We start from the raw sequence: 19,820 nt of genomic DNA, 5'->3' as shown, positions 1-19,820 counted from the left end.
AATAACTCTTTGAAATAAGAACTGGCTGTCAGACCTACTAAGGTACATTTGAAAATCACTCTAGCAGTTACATGACTCAACAGATGTCTAAATACCTTTGGAAATATAACCCTTTATGGTTAGATATATAAGGACAGATGTATACATATTTTTCCTCTCCCACTAAGACTTGTTACTTGAATGAATCTAAACTCACAGGGAAGATTTAGGTCATGTCACACACAGCTTTTAGACACTCTGCCTTCTTCTATACAGCCCCAAGCTGGATGCTGGAGGCTTTTCCATACAACCTGGAGAGAGCTGGTCACTGAAGAGCAGATCCAGAACCACTGCCTGCCCAGAGACCTCAATCACCAGGAGACAGCAAGACTCAGAGCAAGGCAAAATCCCACTTTTTCAGGATTTAGATGCCCCTCTGCTCTCATTTCTTGTTAGCCCGTGTAACAGCTTGTTACTTGGTATGAGAAGCAGGAACTGTGACAACCACAGAAAAATGCCTGGGGTAGGGCAGCTCTCCTGAGAAATGGCCTAAATGCCAGCCCAGGTGGAGGGGTGCCTTGAGCCAGGGGACACGTGGGCAGCTGGGGGCAGAGCAGGCGGGGTGGGCTGCGAGCACCCAGGGGCATCAAGGAGCGCGAAGTACAGGTATCTGTCTTGTGAGTCTAACCTATATTTCCTGGCTCCTTAATTCCTCCACAGGGTTTATTACGCGAGGCTGATGAAATGTATCAAGAGCTACACCGTGGGCTGAAAGTGGAAAGAAGCCATTTTCCCTGTGCAAATAATTATAGAGCTAATTCTCAGGTCTTTTGTCAGCTGTCTTGCCTCTCCCTTAAATGCGGTCAGATGGTTGTTAGCACCATAAAACAGGTTCAAAATAATGCTTGAAATTAATACAACTTGATTTAGATGACCATTTATTTCATAGCCCTAGTTAAAATGTCGGGGAGATTTAATGGAAGATAAACTTTGTATTTGGCCCTTTAAGCTAGAATAATTCTAGCAGTGCAATGCTTTGTTTAGGAGCGTAATGCTATTGTATTTTTCCTTTTCCCCGACAAACAGACTGTTAGTTAGCCATCAGTTAATAATGGACAGGTAGAGGAGATATATCAGAGAATATTTTATATCAGAGAATCCCAGGAATCGGATGCAGACGAAACTTCTTAGATCATTCATGTCCTTACCAATACAGAGCTGTTTTGTATTCTATACTTCTGTACAGTTCATTTTACATGACCTAAGAAGTGCTGCCTTCATTGTTTCTCCTGAGTCTATTCATTAATGGCAGTTTTTTTCCTAATATGCAGCCTAAACATTCATTACCTTATTATGCTTCACAATGAACTGAATTCAGTGCTTCCAGCATATAGTCGTTATTTTTACCTATCAGCTGGAAATGTACTCTACTGTATGAAAACGTCAGAATTACCATACACCTACTGCCTGATAAAACATTACTCAAACCTTGTAATGTTTTCAAATCTTGAGCTATTAATAATTTAACATAATTAATTCAAAACACTTCACTCAATGTGAACCAGAGAGAGACGATGGGGAAATGATGCATATTCCATCTTTCAAGGGTGGAATTAAATATGGAAAACAAGGAAAAGATAAAGAGCTGCCAACACTTATTTGGAGTGTAATTCACCTGTTTTGAACTCACTATATATTTCACATGTCTAAGACTTTCAACTAACTTCACAGGCATAAATAAAACCCTTTCCCCTATCACAAGTGAACAATTTAACATGGTTAGAGCTGTTTGTCAGGCATAAGAAGAAAAGAAACAAATTAACAAATGGGGGAGATTTTTCTACAAAGGGAAGTAACAATTAAGTAAAACAACAGCCTTGCAGGAAATGCTTTAAAATGCAATGCACAGAGATTCCCTCCTTTTTGTTAATGCTTATCAGCAAACAGTATTGTATCACTAACACTTTTGCTTGATTAAACCTTCTCTGAAAGCAACTTGTTGTTGCTCTTTTCACGATGGGGTTGCTTTTTAAATTTTATTTCTTTAAATCAAGGCTGGACCCAACCTTTTTTTTTTTTTTTTTTTTTTTTTTTTTTTTTTTCTCGTTGGAAATTCTTGCTTCTAGGGAGAACTGCAGGTGCTAAATTATGGCACAATACATCGCAGCTGCAGAAGTGCACCTGGAAAAAATTAGGCTAGTAATGAAAATTTCACCTGAAAAGTGCCAAATTGGAAGTCTCAGAGATTGAATGCTTCCATTAAGCCACAGCTCAGGAACAAACCAAGTAATAAATATTGAAACTTTTTCTCTTTACTTTGACCATGAGTGCTTATTTCAGAAGTCTGTTGCTGTGTATTTGGGGAACGAAGGGATGAACACAGAGAGAACATGTTCATCTCTCATCTCCATTAAATCCCTAGCCAATCTCTGCTGCCAATAGAGGTACCAATTAGTGCTAATTGTAGTAGACACTAATAGTGTAGACACCTGTCACTATCTATTGAGCTGAGACCATCAGTAAATTCACAAAGGCCACCAAAAAAGCATCTGGAATAACAATGATCATCATTTTGGTACTGACCCAGTCTGAAATTAAACTGTTGATTCTGAGGTAAAAAGCTGAGCAATGCTTTTCAAAGGTACAATAATCTAATAAAAGTAATGCATGTATATATATATATATGTATTGTTTTTTATTGCAGAAACACCAAAAATGATACAGGATTGGTTACCATAGCAACAGTGCTTCTTGCACTGCATGGACCAACAATCCCTCACTATTTTGGAGCATTACAATGGATTCATGCTTTATAGAACAAAGCTGATCAGCAAAACCTAAATATCCCCCTGGGTAGTGGCAGGACCTGTGTGGGGAGAGTGATGAACCCCAGCCAGTCCTGATCCCCTGGGCAGCTGACATGCACATCACTCATATCCTCACAGGCAACGTTCAGGTTCTACTATTTCATGCGTAATAACGTCATAATTTCATATGTAATATGTCACAAAGCAGTGAAAGGTAACCACCTTTCATTTTGACAAAAAGCGTGCAGTCTGTCAGCTTCATCGCAGCAAGGGCAGTTCAAGGGCCAAGCCTGAGCGTGTTTCCAGGCCACCTACTGATTACGTGCTGTAAGTCATTCCTGTAAATGCTTCCTTCCCTCAGAGTGGTTGTGAGAAAGACAAAATCCCTTTTGATGTGAATCATGCTAAACCAGCCATCTAGGTGCAGAACATGTGCTGTTTGGCTTGGGAATGGTAAACAGCACCTGTTGGTCTTGGGGAGCACGTATTTCCTGCAGTTTTCCTGCAAGCACTCCAGGCATGCTCTGCAAGCACTACTAGAGTGATAACAAGCCCATAAAACACTGAATGTTAGAGATTACATGTAAGCATGATGGAGAAAAATTAAATCCATTAAAAATCCCTGCCAGGCCATGATTAGCTATTATTATTTTTTAATTCACTGTGCATAAGAGAAAAGCTAACAAACATAAATGAGAGGGAAGTTAACAAACACATTAATTTCCATTTTAACTTAGACCTCTTGCCTAGAATAAATGGAAGTGGTAACTCATCTAGATGAGTAAGATCTGCTCTGAAACCTTCTGGATGAGGGAGCCCTGCAGAAATACCAACAGGATGCCATTTGTGAGGGGTTTTTCTCTGGTGATGAAGGGAAACACCAGCAGTACTCATAGCAGGTCACTTTTCCTCCACATAGAACAGCTGGACAGCCACAAATTCTCAGGTAGTTTCTTTGCATGGAAGGAAAAAGGGGACTGGGTGTTTAGAAGGCTCCTGCAAGCTCTCTCCAGCTTGAAGCTGAGCATAAAACAAATTCACAGGAATATATTTAGATTCAGAAAGTCTTTTTCCAAATACAGAAACATATCATTTTCAGTTCACAAAGTACCTTTTCAGATTTCTGCATGTTGGGAAATCTGCCACAAAGATTCTCTCTGCCTTATAACCTGTCCTAAGGCTGCATTTCTGTCCCAGCAGCAGGCATCAGCTCCAGCAGTGCCCAATGGGCCCAGATATGCTGCTAAGGACAGTCTCTTCCCTTTACTTCCCCCTCCGTCACAGGAAAGGTTTGCATTAATCCCTACCTCTCCAGGGACAATTTGGATGTGGAACTCCCTTCACTCACCAGAGGGCTGTGCAGACAAGCATGGAAAAGTACTGGTTCGCTTCTTGCCTTTCAGAACAGCACTTCATGTTCCCCAAGCAGGCGTGAAGTGATGTGCTTAACAGTGCAACCTACCTATATGCCCTGATGGAAAATAATACCGCAAGCAAATAAGTTTCTTTTCAGGGCCCTAGCTGTACAGCCTGAAAAGACCTTGTCTGTGAGAGAAGTTGGCAAAGATCTCCCTCTTTTTTTTTTTTTTTTTTTTGTTTGTTTGTTTGTTTGTTTTTGTTTTCCAAGAATTAATTAAATACAGCCACCAAGGAATGATGAAACAGTTCAGGCAAAGAACTTCAAAAACAGAAGCTGTAATCAAACTATGAACATCACTCAACCCACATTTGCTTCAGCAGGTGGGTAAATGCAATCTGCTCTGAGAGACAAGCTGCACAAAAAAAGCTCCAAGGAAGAAGATGAAGTTGCTTCACCAGTCCCTGAAGAGCATCTTACTCCATCTCATATACCAGGCCAGAATATTTTGACTGACACAGAAGAGGGTACACTCCAGCCCTCGCCTCCCCCTCACTGCCCTTCAGCAGAAGGTTTGGACAAGATACAGAGAAGTACAGGATGTCCTTCCTCCCCCACTGGTTCAAAGAAGGGCAGTCCAATCTTTGTCGTCAGGGAATAAAAGAAATCTCATTTTTGAGAGCACACTGTGTGCGCTAACTGTTAGTTCCCTTATTTATTTGACTGCTTAATTCAGTACGTGACTTCAGGCATGTAGTCAGACGTCTGGTGTTCATTTTCAGTCAGTTGACAAAATGCCTGGAAGTTTGAGTCATTTGATCAAATACTCCACTGAAATAATCACTGACTGAATCACTCTGACAGATCCAGGATGGGTTCTCCTTTAGCTGATTTCGTTATAGACTGGAAAGTTGCTTTGTGCCGTATGTAACTTAAGCACCTCTTTTATCAGGCAGTTTGGCAGTGTTTGTTACACCAAAGGCACGCTGTGTACTTCTGTCACAGCCTCCTGCTGCCTCCAGTCTGCCTGAAAACCCTGTATGACTGACTCCCTCCGCCTCTCTCCTCTGGGGCCAGCACCTCACTGATCTCAGGGGATGACTGTCTGGATGGATGGATCTGTATTCATTTGACTTCCTTCGTCTTACTTCTTTACAAAGAGGTGAGCCCTGCCAGGCCCCCCATGAACACCTGCACTGGAGATGTTTTGTAAGGGCTTCCCTGACACCACAACCACCCACAGCTAGGTTGCAGTTTCCAAATTGCTACCTGTGCTTCCAAACGTTTCACTTTCAGTGCACCTGCATCAAGGTGACAGCCACCTATACCATATGGAACAAGCTGAGTGCTGTGTCATCCCAGCATCAACTTTTGCTAGACTAGACCGTGTTGATTTGTACATAAAGTGCAACATGCTTTGTGATGAGGCTTCCAATTTAGTGGCAGATGTTTAGCAATAAAAAAGTTAATAAAATACAAACAATGACCTTTTGTACAAGAACAGTTTCTCTGTTCTTTGCTTTTACAAGTCTCCGTGATCAACTGGAAACCTTAAAATGAAGCTCTGCAACATCTGTACTACAGTTTGATTTCATTCCCAGGAAGTGCTTGTAGATGCATACATTAGAAATTCTCTCAGTCTGAGTAAATGTTTCTGAAATGTTCCCTATCTGTTCCAGTGGATGGGAAACTATGCTACAAGTTGTACCACTGTAATCTTGGCCTCTAATGAATAAGCACAAGTGATCATAGCAAGGCAGAATCAGGCAGAAAAGCTCTTTGAGTCCTTAAAACTCTCAAAGCTGTGTAGCTGGTGTTTCTCACTAAAAAAGTACATCTTCTTATGGATTTGGAACACTACATTTCAAGTTCTTCAGCAGCTTTTGGCTCAGAAGCAAGTATAAAAACAGCACGAGTCACTTTTTTCAAAATATTTAACTTTTCCCAGATATTTGTTACTTTTTTTTTCTTTTTTTTTCTTTTTTCTTTTTTTTCCTTTATTCTTTTTTTTTTTCTTTTTTTTTGTTTTTTCTCCAAAATCTGCATGTTCTCATTCATTTCATAGCTAATCCATTGCAATCAGTTATCCAAACATGAGCTCTTCTCATCGTTTTTATAAAGAAGAAAGTGATAATGTTAGTAATCAAAATTTGGCAATTTTGACCTTCTCTATGTTGAACTAGCACTCTCCTAGAGCCTATTCAAGTGCTATATTTCTAACCAGACACACTGGAACAGCCTATTCATGAAGAAGACAGCCAGTGTGTGTGTATGTGATGAAAGAGATGAGGATTGGGACTAAGGAAAGAGGTACCAGAAGTCAGGAAACCATATTTTAGTGTATCCATACTTTTTTTTTTTAAATCTCAGGGCTTGTTAGATAAACTCTACCTGGATTGGATTTCTTGGGACATTGTGTATGTAAAAATTTAAAATAAAAATAGTAAAAAATAGTATGTGTATGAATTGCAAATGGTTCCCTCCTGAGAATTTTCCTCATTTTCAAGTAAATTTCTATTACAATGTGGGCTAAAACAGTCCAGCTGCCCACCTCAGAGAGCACAACCTTATGGTGAACCCACCAGCATTGGTAATCGTCATTTTTGGGTGTCTAGTTATTCTAGACCTCTTGCTTAAACTGCCTTAATATTCTCTTTGATGATGACAGAAGTCTGGAAACACAGCTTAAAGAAAAATATAAATAAAAAATAAAAATAGATGGAGTGGTTTTATCTTAGACTATCTAGAGATGAAAATGATCGTGACTTGTGAGCCTCTTCAGCAAATAGCCTCATAGTATTTTATAGTCCTTTGTACTTTTGGTAGGATATATTTCTTCATTCACTAGAGTTTGTCAGTTTTCATAATAATATTTATCAAACTCCATTGTGCATAAAAATGTATTCTTGATGGAGTTGAACTATTCATGTTATGTCTAACCCTTAATTTTGTTTGCTTAGGGAAGTTGCAATTATTACAGTACATTTTAACAGCAAAAATATCATCTATAACATACTTAACGACTCATGCCCATGCTGAGTGTTTTCAGCACTTTCTCCTTACTTTTTTATTTTCGTTAATAACTGGTGTTGCCCACAGATCTCATTTCTGGTGCTTGCAAATGCAAAGCTCCAACTTTTGCCCAGGCTGTCTGATAGGCAAGGATCTCCACGCTGAAAGGTGTAGAATACAGTATGAGCTCCCTTTTATCATGCCAATTAATGTTTGACTTGTTTGTCTGCCATGTGATGAATTAAAAATGCATGATTTAGATGCTGGAGAGCTAGCCATTTTCTAGATATAATCCCCTGGATGCTGCCATTCTTCCTGTTGATCTTTTTGCCCTCCATGTGTTGGCGAGTACCATATATAGCCTACTGTTCAGACCTTTCCCTAACAGATGGCTCTCTTTACTGGTTGAGACCCAATCTGGTGATTCCCTTTAATATGCTTTAGATGGCAGAATATCCAGGGACAGGCAGCTGAATCATTTTAAGCAAAACCAGCTAAGAAGACAAAGTTAAGGAGGTGTATTTTCTGGATGATATCTCTATGAAATACCCCATAAATCAGAATATTTGTCAGCATCAGTTAAGGTGTAGTTTCCCCAGTAATAAACATTGCATGGAGAAACAAATCAGCTTTCATTTGTTCTGTCAGGAATGGAAGGAGAGCATTTCATATTATTTTGTGGATAATCTCTGTGGAGTAAACTAAGCACAATTACATATTTGATTTTAATTAAAACTCTGGGTACCTTTCGACTTTCGTTAGGAAGATGTCCTGGGTATGATTAGCTGAGGCCTGTGCTGAGAAGTTAATTTGACATACAACATATTTTTCATGAGGTAACTGTCGCAGGAAGTTGTTTGTAATAGCTATCTTTCCCAGGCCTGTGGGGGCAACAAAAAGTAATGGCTTATCCTGAAGCAGCAACTTCTCCAGTATGCAGTACATCTGCATAACAGTCCCAGTGGTGCTCACAATAATGTCATTAAGCCGGGAGAATAAAAGAAAGAAGCAAAAGATGCAGATAAAGGTGTTTCATTACCTACTGTACACAGAACAACAATAGAACACAGTCATAAAATAGTTTCAAGCCACAATAAAAGCAAAAACCACAGAAAATACCTGGGAATGACAAAGGAGTTACAGTTTATGAGCAGCAGGCCGGGTGGAATTGCCAAGTTGGAGGCTTAAGCACAAAAGAGCACTAAGAAATCCTGTTTGGTGTTGAGGGAGGGAGGCTATTATACCCAAAGCTGTTAATGAGAATGCAGTGAGTTTGTGTCGTTAACTGTTTTCTTTTACAATATTTGACACCAGGATGGCTTAATGCTATGTTGTTTTCTCTTCAAGCTACAGTTTTCCTTTGCGAGAGCGTGAGAGCAGAATTCTAATGTGGGTATGCACTGGGAAAAAGGGCCTCGCTGCTCAGCTTTGTCTTTTCCAATCTCTTACACTTTAACTGGAAGGTCATTTCATTTATTACACACAGAAAAGGGCAGGAGCCAGGCTTAAAGCTTAGTATGTACTCGTATATCAAACTGGCACTTGTTTTGTTCTCCCTTATCTGGGTTAGCCTCCTGCCCTCATCGCTGCTATAGGTGCCTGCGTCTGGCTAGAGAGAGGTCAAAATGACCTCATTGCATGCACTCCTCCTTTGCACCCTTCCAAAGGAGTTAACTTGACTCGGGGTATTGGCAGCAGAATTGCTCTGCTGATCCATTGGGCGTTTTGTAACCTCTGCAGCTATTCCTCTGCATGAGAAAACTACCAGGAACGTGTGCTTCATGCGGCAGGTTCACAAAGCAATTTCATCTATTCACAGCTGGCTTATTAAGGGAATCTAGCAAATGGCAGTATCATTGAAGCATTATATTTCTTGCCCTTTTTCTTTTGAACATAGCTTTGAAAATGTAACCAATATAAGCTGATAGAAACCAATTGCTGGGGTTGATAGCTTGTCATTTATGTTTCCTGAAAACCAGAAGCTATTCACAGTCCCCTCTAGTGGGGTCCAAATTGTTCTGTGAGCACCCATAGCTGCAAGTGCCTCATTCTCCATGGTGGTCCAGGGCTGCACATAGTGCCACAGCTGTGCCACTGGCCCCAGTGCATAGGCTGGCAGCTCTCCTCCCAGCACAGCCCGGCTACAGCACAGCCAGTGAGCTTCCCAGCAGCTCAGAGTGGGCTCTGGTGCAGAGACTTGGGTCGAGGTGTGGAAATGCAGAGGACTGAATGCTGTAGTAGCTGCATTTTTCATATGAACTCCCTCACTGGTTAAGGTTGTACCACACAGGTGTCCTCCCTCATTTGTCCTGGATTAGCACTGACAATGAGTTTGCATCACACCAGCTACATTGCATGCAGCTGCATTTAGCTAGGCAGTATGTGGATACACAGGTAATGGTAAGCCACTGCCTGCAAGAGCCTGCACTGAACTGACAAGACAGATAAAGGCTTGGGGAATGGGGGTGGGGGTGTCAGAGAGGGAGCAATATCCCAAGGTCAAAATAGCACCTTTGGGACAAAAATATTAACATAGTCCCTGAATAACTGGCTCACTCTATGGTTCCTTCCAGCAGGATGCCATGGTAGACAACTGAGGTTTCTGAATAAGGCTGTTGAGTAAGACTCACTATCCTCAAGTGAGAATACCTGTTGCATTTATAGAGAGCCATGGCCAAAACCACAAAATGCATCAGAGGGTAGGGATCTAACAAAGTCCTTTTTATTTTAGCAAGAAGCCTCTGAAGCCTTTTAAGGCTGCAGATTGAAGGGTAAGCTACTGGCCAACACTTCCATGGTAGAATATGCCTTCCTATGGAATTCCTACCCATTTTAGTAAAATATGAATTAGTTCCATTTAGGGAGTGTCCTGAAGTACTGACTCTCTGATCAGACCTCTCCCTTTCCATATGTTGACATTGGGCCTGGCTGTACTTGACCAATGGGCTGGAATTAGATATTTTTTAAAGATGGGCAAGTGTTTTCAGTATTGCTTCACCTCTGCATAAAACACGTACCAGGGATCCTTGTCATGCCCTTTAGATGCAAAGATTGAGGATGGCATTAACAAAGGGGAAGGACAAGAATTAGGGAAGAAAACTTCAAAGATGATTTAATTATCACCAATGTTTTGTGGCTCCAGAGTTGTACACTATATACACCTGAATGTACAAAATTAAGCTGTGGCTTAGCCACAGTTTGACCTGTACAACATTGGTAGCTGTCCTTACAGATTGGTTTCACACCAGTCCAAATTCTCAGCCTAAAAGGTTAAATATATAATACCCCATACTGTCAATAATCCATTTTTCTTGCTTTCAGCAATAGGAAGAAGGTGAACATACAGCTAATTAAAATACATTTGTTGAAAAGGTCATGCAGTAAGCTGCAGTTCAGCTGAATAGAAGGATTACGATCCTATTCACCCAATCTGGTGACAAACATACTGAAAATGGAGCCTGAGACACAATTAATCTGTTTTGCTGTCACAGAATGGGAAATGGCTCACACTTAAGAGTATTCAGGTTCTGAAAAAATAATTCCAATCCTTAGTGTTCCAAACATGCTCTAGTACAGTGGTAATAGACTATGTCCATGTTTTTCACAAGGGATTTAAAGAGTCAGCTGCTCCAATTCTATTCAAATCCAGTTTGAGCATCACATTCACGTTCCTGTAAAAATACCAGTTTACTTTACAGAAGCAATTTGTACAGTGTAGTCACATATTAGTGACTACTACCTCCTGGCAAATAACTAAGCAATTAAAATCTATGCTCTGTTTGAAACCACTGATCATCTCCTTTTTCCTGGGAGAAAACTTACAACAAACAAAGTTATGTGTGCCTACATCTAAATGTTCCACTGTTGATTCTGATCTCAGTTCAGGAGTCTAATATTTGACTTCATCAAAGACAGGAACTCTTTTATGTTTAGATTTCACCAGCCACCAGAGGAATCTAAAGGTACCTCCTCTGCATGAATGTATGAAAAAAAAAGAAGTTGTGAACACATTTTTTTGTGCTGTTGTCTGTTCTGAGACAGACACCTCCATGACACTACAGGCAGAAAATTATTATGCCAAGCATAGCTGAACTATTAAAAACATAATATTAATCAGACTCTTGCATTACCCAGAAGAGGTTTGAAAAGCCACCTAGTGATCATTATTTACTCTGAGGCTCTCTGCTGAAGTGCCAGCTTCCCATCATAGTCAAATTGAACACCAGTGCTCCCCAGGAACTAGAGGAGCTCAGCATTTCGCAGAGCCTCTATGTATGTGTTACCTATGAGGTGACATTGTAGGATTGTATGACCCATGCATTCCTGAATAGTCTGCAGGGTACCAGGAATACACTGTTATCTCTTGTATCTGTGCAAAGACTTCTTGTATGGGAAGGTAGAACACTAGCAAAAATAAAGGAGTGAGAATATGGTGAGAATAGTTTCCTAACTGCCTAGAGCTAATTGACACATGCAGATGACAGCAATAAGTCCCGTCCCTCAGGCAGAAGTCACTGCCAGAACTACCTCTTGAAGACTGACTTCTAATGTATATAAATATCTGAGGGGAGGGTGTGGAGAGGATGGAGCCAGTCTCTTTTCAGTTTTGCCCAGCGACAGGACAAAAGGCAATGGGCATAAACTGAAGCACAGGAGGTTCTGGCTGAATACGAGAGGGTACTTTCTTACTGTGAGGGTGACAAAGCACTGGAACAGGTTGCCCAGAGAGGCTGTGGAGTCTCCTTCTCTGGAGATATTCAAAACCTGCCTGGATGCCATCCTGCACAATGTGCTCTAGGTGATCCTGCTTGGCAGGGGGTTTGGACTGGGTGATCTTCAGAGGTCCCTTCCAACCTCAGCCACTCTGTGATTCTGTTATTCTATACTCCTTTGTTTACAAGGTCTGAGTGGGTTCTCAGTTCTTGATGCCAATTCCACTTCTGGTCCAGTTAATTCTTATTTACGTCTCCTCACTCTGTGTACAAAGAGTAAGGATAAGCAAGGGAGCTATAGGCTAGCTTGGGAAAAGGATGTTAAGCAGCCCCTCTCTTGAGTGTGTGCCACTATATTAAAATAATGCAAGACAGGTAGGAAAACCAGGAGGAAGGGCCTGATGAGAGAGATTTATAAAGAAAACTCACAGATAATATAAATCCCATAGCTTAAAGAAAGAATGCAGTTTTTGTGAGAAGAGAGACTTGGGTTCCAACACTGTTGAATGGAACAACTCCAGAACGAGGACCAAAGTGTAGTGTTTGACATCCCAAGTGAGTCTCTGAACCAGTACAATATATAACATCATAAGCAGTCTACTACATCATCTCTGAGCTTGTTTAGTGCACACTGCCAGAGCCTCAGATGCACCTTTGCCCTTGCCCAAGAGCAGTCCTGGGCCTGATCTGGGAGGGCCCTTCAGGCAAAGGGGAACTGAGCACTGGGCAGACAAGCACAGTACACTAATGTAGAGAGGGCAAAGGGAAAAAGGAGGCAGTTGCTATCAGAGCTGTTCTCAAAGAGCAGCTTTGGCCTTCCCAGGAATGTCCATGGCCTCCAAAGACTGCTTGGACTGGCCTGTAGATGACTCATCAGAGGAAAATTCTGGTTTCAGAGTGCCTTTGGTCTTGATCTCAGGTTGAGAATGGGCTGCTTAGCTCTTTTAACACTGGGTGAAATTGATAGGTATCAAACTGAATCTTTAGGAATTTTCAGAGTTAAATAAATAAAATAATTAACTAATGTAATACTTGAGGCAAAGGAGAAATTCTGCAAGTAATGCACCCCAAAGCTGGTTTCTTTGTTGGATTAGCTACTGCCTGAGAGAATACGAGTTCTGACCAGAGACATCTCAGACCACAGCTGGGATTTCTTATTCCCCCTCTCTCTCTCTCATAGAGTCTTCAGTGGCTAATAAGGATTAAGCTCATGCTGCAGGCTTTCTCATAGTAGGTACCCTAATTAAAGTCTTACTCCTCTACACAGCTGTTTATTTTCATCAAACATGTGGAATTTAATATATTTAAGACTGTCATTCTGCTTTCAAATCTGGTTGAAACTAAATAATGAGTTCAAAATGTACTTGAAGAGGATTTGTAGGTACAAAAAAAAAAAAAATAATAAAAATAAAGTGTACTGGATGATCACATCAGTCTTACTTCCTTAAGAAACAAAGCAAAAATCCCCAATACCTATGAAACCTAGGTCCATCCAGACATACATTGCAGCTGAAGGGGAGTTTTCAAAGGTACCTTTTGGAATCAGATGCTTAAGGTTGATTAAGTCCCACCAGAAGATCTATTTCTGGGAGATTTTTCTTCATTAAAAACAAAACAAAACAAAACAAAACTAACAAGCACTCCAGAGGAATGGACTCATTTGTTGTCTTGCCGTGTTGAAGAGAAATCTTTTTCTTTCTTTCGACCCACATGACCCTGCATAGTGTTAGCAGTACTAATTGTAAACAAAAGTCACACTGTCAAAATAAAAGGGAGATGAATTAACAACAATAGAGTTCATTAAAGCTTGTTAATCTTTAAGAGGATGGGTGCAATGTAATTGGAAGAAAGGCTAAGAGCTATGTGGATAAAACATTTCAAGGGAATACATTTCACTTCAAATGACAAAATATAATTAAAAGTGAGCAGTTAAATCAACTGTCAAAAGCACAGTTACAGCAGTCTTTTTTTTTTTTTTTTTTTTTTTTTAAATCTTAAATACAGCAATGTTCTTTTGCCAGCTTCCCCACCCGTCCAACCTGCTGTGCTCAGCTCTGGTTTCAGCTGCAGGCTCCACCAGGCTGGTTCTAATGCCTCCAAGGGAGACTGTACCCCTCACGTACTTTCTTCTTTCCTGCTCCTTTGTATCCCATCCTAGGTACTTAGCTACCAGGTCATCCTCGTAGCAACATCTGCTGCATCTTTCCTTTTTCTCACTGACCCTTAATTTCCTTCCTCTGCAAAGCTGATAGTCATTTTGACAGCCAACCATGAAACAACTGTTTTCTAGTGACTCTCTCCTGTCTGTAAGCCAAGCAACCAGGGACTTGCAATCTTCTGCCCTTGCTTCAGTCCCTGAGATCCCGTTATGCCAGATGTCTCAGACTCCTCTCCTGGACTCTATTTTTACTCTCTGCCCATAGATGACATCTCCTTCTCTGCAGCTTTGCAGTCATATCTTCTCAACTATTGATTTGTATTTCCCTTCCTATTTGAGATGCCTGAACTTCTGCTAGCAGTGTTTATTTTTTTGTTTGTTTGTTTGTTTTATTTTTTTTATGTGGTTTGAATATTTTCTCTCTTCTGCTGGACACAATAGTCTTGTGGTTATGGTTCAGGTCTTCACAGCCAGCACAATGCTCCATTCCCTAGACATCCTCTGCTATCATTTCAGTGCCAGACTAGTCTGGCAGGCAGTATTTAAGGAAACCTGGGAAGCGTAAACTTAACGCCATAACATCTGCACCCACAGCATACACTCACCAAGAGGATTTTGCTTGTCTTCCTTTGCATTATTACATGCTATCTCATCTCTCAGTTTAATGCTTCTTCTTCTGGTACCGCCTATCTTAGCGAGACAGTTGGCTCCTGGAGTCACAAGCTTTTATGTATAAGCTATCTAAACAGCACACATACACTCAAGGTGTCTCTTCCTCCAAACATAAACACTTATTTTACTCTCACAGTTAAAATAGGAGCTTTCCAGGGAGGAGAGACAAGACTAAATAGCAGCATACTTTTTTTTTTTTTTTTTTTTTTAACCCCCGTATCATCACTTCTGAGTGTTCAGTTGTACTTCTGAGTTCTGATTTTAAACCACAGACTGCATGCTTACACACATGCACATCCATTTGTCTTAATAAACATGAGGAGAGGTGTGACTATTTTCAGGGGCCTGAGGGCACCCCCAACCCTGCCTGTGCCAGCTCAGACCCCCAGGCCTCCTCCACCGGCTCATGACCCAGGACACCATGTCACCTCCAGAGCTACCAGCCGCTGCCCCAGCAAGGCTGCAGCAGGTCTGGGCTCCGTCTCCCCGCAGCCCTGCCATGCCCAGCTATGCCTGTGAGCCCGAATCCCAGCCTGGTCTCAGCCAAGCCCTAATGCTAGGTAAGTGTCTGGTGCCCCAGGGGGCTGCAGCTGCCCTGGTGCCCTGCATTATGGGATGGCATAGGCTCTGGCTGCCAGGCCCTGCCCTGACAAACCCATGGGGCTGGACCTGCCAGCCCCTGCAGGGCCCTGACAGTTACACCCAGGAGTTTGGCATTTTCTGGAAACTTTTCACAGAGAAAATAGCAGGAATGGTTGGATATCTAAACATTTCACCCAGGTCCCCTGCATGCCTGCAGCCACACTGAAATGATCAAAGCCTGATTTTCAGACTTTCAGGCTAAATGCGAAGTTTTTGTACTTGTATTTGTGGAGTAATACTCTTCTTTTTGTAGTGCACTTATGACAAAAAGAAATTCCACCCCCTCCAAATCTTCTGGTACCTCATATTTGCCCTGTTGTCAGGCTGACGATGCTGCCTTCGGTCAAGGCTGTGCCAGTGTGATTCTCCTGAAATGTCAGCTTCTCCCCTCTTCACACCAATATCGCATGACACCTCCTGTGTTCAACTAGATTCTGAATGCTGATTTCCTCGAGTGTAAATAATAATCCCAGAGGAATCACTTGATAAGCAATGTATTGTGAAACTGCTATTCTATTAAAAACCTCTGTTCCCACAGCTATCAGCAAATGAGTTTTCTGTCATTTTTTAGAGGAGTCACCTATTACAAAGCACCTGCAGGTCTACAGGAAGCATTTGAAGCATGCCCCATTGACCAATGGCAGCAAAAAGATTGTCCCTGCAAATCAACTAAATGTCAACCACTCTACTAGCATACAGTTTCGGAAGAGGCACAAACCCAATTTTTCACCCTACCAAAGCAACAAGATTTTTGTTCTCCTCTCAGCTCAGAGTAGCCAGCTTCCACCTAAGTGCTGGGAGCCATGTGAGCACATCAGGTTCTCAGGGCTCCATTAGCTAAGCATCAACCCACCCCTTTTGCATGCCAATGGCATTGATTTCACTTCATCACAGAACCTTCTTGTGATGGACTTCAGCTTCAGCCCATGCTGGCATGGTTGACATGCAGAGGAAGGCATGTGCCAGCTTTCATGTGGGCTGGTTGCTGTGCTAGCTTCTCCATGCAGATGTACCTCTAGACTCTGCTGTGAGATCCAGTGCTGGAAACAAATGACAGAGATCGCAGGTCTCCTGTGCCTTAGTTTCTGCTTCCAACAAGATGATATGAAGTGACAGTATCTTCCAAGCAAAAAGAGGACATTACTAAAAACTTACAATCCCATAGGATACACCAGAAAACCTCAGCACCTTGAAAGCACTTTTAAAGAGCTGGGGCCAGCTGTGCACTGCTGTGTTATCTGCTTCCATCGGGTATGGGAGCAGTTGTGGGCATGGATTGTTGTGAAGTTAGTTAAGATAACGAAATGAGAGAGAATCATGAAAAAGACTAAAGGAAAAAGACTACAGAAATTACTTCAAATATTTCAGTCATGAGCTTGTATGTATGTATTGTGCCCCAGCCTCCTTTTACTTATTAGTAATAACTACTCAGCAACTCCTAACTTTGGGAATAGGGAATAGTTTGATTATGTGCATGTAAAATCTCCAGCATTCTGTGCATGCTATATAAATAATACATAGTTTTACTAATGAATGACATGCTGATATGATTCACAATTCCACAATTGTCATTTTCATCCTAGCCAAACAGGCAGATAGAAACCACATCGGTACTAAATGAAAAACACCATAAAAAGAAAAGACAAAAAAATGAACAAAGAACAGAAGAAACAAAAGCATCCTCTTTCCTAACTTATCTGAATTTCTTACCCACCAGCAATGAGAACTTCTGTTCTAGGTTCAAAGTTAGAAAGTCAAATCAGTGGAACCAAGACCTAACATGAAGAACTGAAAAATTAAGGGGTACCCAAGAGTTGTTTCATCAAGATACAGGACAGAAATACTAGAATAAAATGGAATAGTTAAATTGGAAGAGACCTACAAAGATCGTCTAGAAGCCATACCACTTCAGGGATAACTAAAAGTTAAAGTATATTATTAAGGATATTATCCAGATGCCTCTTGAACACTGACAGGCATGGAGCATCAGCCATTTCACTTCAAAGCCTGTTCCAATGTTTAACCACCTTTGGAAAAGAAATTCAGGGTAAAGATTTTTTTCACAGTAAAGAACTTTTTTCCTAATACGTCGTCTGAACCTCCCCTGGTGCAGCTTTGTGCCATTCCTGCATGTTCTGTCTTTGGTTATCGGGGAGAAGAGACTGACACCTCACTTTCCATTTTTGCTCTGCAGGAAACTGTAGAGAGCAATGGGGTTGCCTCTTAGCCTCCTTTTCTCCAAACAAGACAAACCAAGTGTCTTCAGCCTATCCTCATAGGACATGCCATGCAGCCCTTTTATCAGCTTTGTTGCCCTCCTCTGGATGCTTTCAAGTATTTTAATATTCTTCTTATATTGTGGAGTCCAGAACTGCACAAAATATTCAAGGTGAGGATGCACCAATGCTACATATAGAGGGAGAATCATCTCTTTTGACTGGCCTGGCTATTCTGTGTTTAATGCACCCCAAAATTTGTCCTCTTGGCTGTCAGGGCATACTGCTGGCTCATATTGAGCTTGCTGTTGACCAGCACCCCCCAGATCCCTTTCTTTAGAACTGCTCTCCAGGCACCCAGCTCCTAGTCTGTACCCGTGTCCAGCATTATTCCATCACAGGTACAGCACCCTGCATTTACCTTTGTTGAACTTCTTGCTCTTGTCTCATTGTCCAATGTTCCAAAATATCTAGACCCTGCTACAAGTCCTCTTGTCCTTCCAGAAAGTCAACAGCACCTCCAAGTTTAGTATCATCAGTGAACTTGTTAAGGGTGCATTCAACTCCTGCATCCAGACCATTGAAAAAAATGTTGAACAGAACTGGCCCTACAATTGAGCCCAAGGGAACACTGCTAGTGACTGGCTGCCAATGTACAAGCCAAGGTAAAACCATTAGCTCAGTGATATTTATACAGTCAGTTTGGGCTGTCTTCCAGATGAGGTATGTTTAATAGTAGAAACAAAGATTATTACTGCAGGTTAATTGCATAACTACAAGTGTATGCAGTTGTTTAAATAACACTGCCGTGAACACAGATCTGCTTGCCACTGTCACTATGTTTTAATATGCTTTCTTGCAGCGTGAATTATGATTAATGAATTTCTAGGTGAATGAATTACAATATTGTGATTAAATGTAATACATTAAACTGTCTCTGTATTAGAAAGGAATTAGGCTGACTCTTTAATCTTTGCTTGTATGAGGGCTTCTAAAACATGTTTAAGCAAATCCACATATGATAGTTTTGGAAAAGTGGAATGGGGTGCTTTCAAATAAAACTTATTATTAAAATATAAGTAACTGAGAAGAAACTATACCATCCTTTTTGAGCTCATGATCTCTGACTTTTGGTATGGATACACTCTGACTTTGGGAACTTAATTAAGAATTTTTTTCATTGGCTCTTTTTTGAATCATATTTTGGTGTATCAAAACAAAGCCATTTTATAACATGACTTTGATGCATCATGTTTCTCCACTTGAGTACCATGTATCTCCACTGCTGTTGCATACCTAACGTTTTGTATAGGTTTATTTTTCCTTAAGAGAGCAGGGAGTTTATGATCATCTCTAGCAGGCTGAGAAAATATCTTGTGTTAAAGAGTTTATCATTAAGTCTGGCAACAAACCTAACTTAACTCGGTCACAATTAAAAATGGAAGTATTAACTATAAATAATGCATAAATAATTACATTCTTTTCAATACTTAATGTTTTATAAAGAAAAGAGAGTTTAATTTTCTCTGAAGCCTTGAAGGTGTTTTGTACCATTGTTTTATTGAAAAGATTATCATTCACTTTTTTTTTTTTTTTTTTTTGATTAGAAGTATATAGAAGAAAAATACACATCCTGATTTTGTAATGCTTTTTCTTTCTGTCAGATCATAAGAACATGAATGGCATTTTGCCTTTGGCTTTTTGTTTTGCTTGTGTTTTATTTTGGTGCACATAAGCCACATAAAACCAAAAGCCCAAATAACTATTCCAGCCCAAGGATACAGACTGAAGACTAACAAAGAAATTATTCTGCTTTCAAAAGATTTATATTTCAAAGAACGATGTGCTATGTTGCAAGTACAGCTGATGGAGTACATTCTCCTTAAATATTGCATTCTAGTCTTAAGAGTCAAAAAGGTGCAACCCTTCTACAAGATATTGATGAAAAACTGCACTAAATTGTTTGTGCCACCTTCAATTCCCTGAACGGTGGCCCTTTAATATTTTTTCTAATAGGAATCATAGATCCAGGCTGCAGCATACTAATGAGTATAAGCCTACCAATTACATTTCGCTCTCCATTTCAGATTAAATGACTGTCTGTCTAGGCACTCATGCAGCCCACCCCCTCCCCACACCACGGTGTCCTGGTTTTCAAAAATAGAAATAATAACAATAATAATGTACTGTATCTTTCCAGTTAGCTACAACTCTATATGCTTTGTTAGGCTAATGATAAAGAAAATGCCTGAATCTCAATGTTAT

This window comes from Aythya marila, assembly GCF_965140915.1.
Source record: "Aythya marila genome assembly, chromosome: 1".
Lineage (NCBI taxonomy): Eukaryota > Metazoa > Chordata > Aves > Anseriformes > Anatidae > Aythya > Aythya marila.
This window is presented reverse-complemented; position numbering follows the sequence as displayed.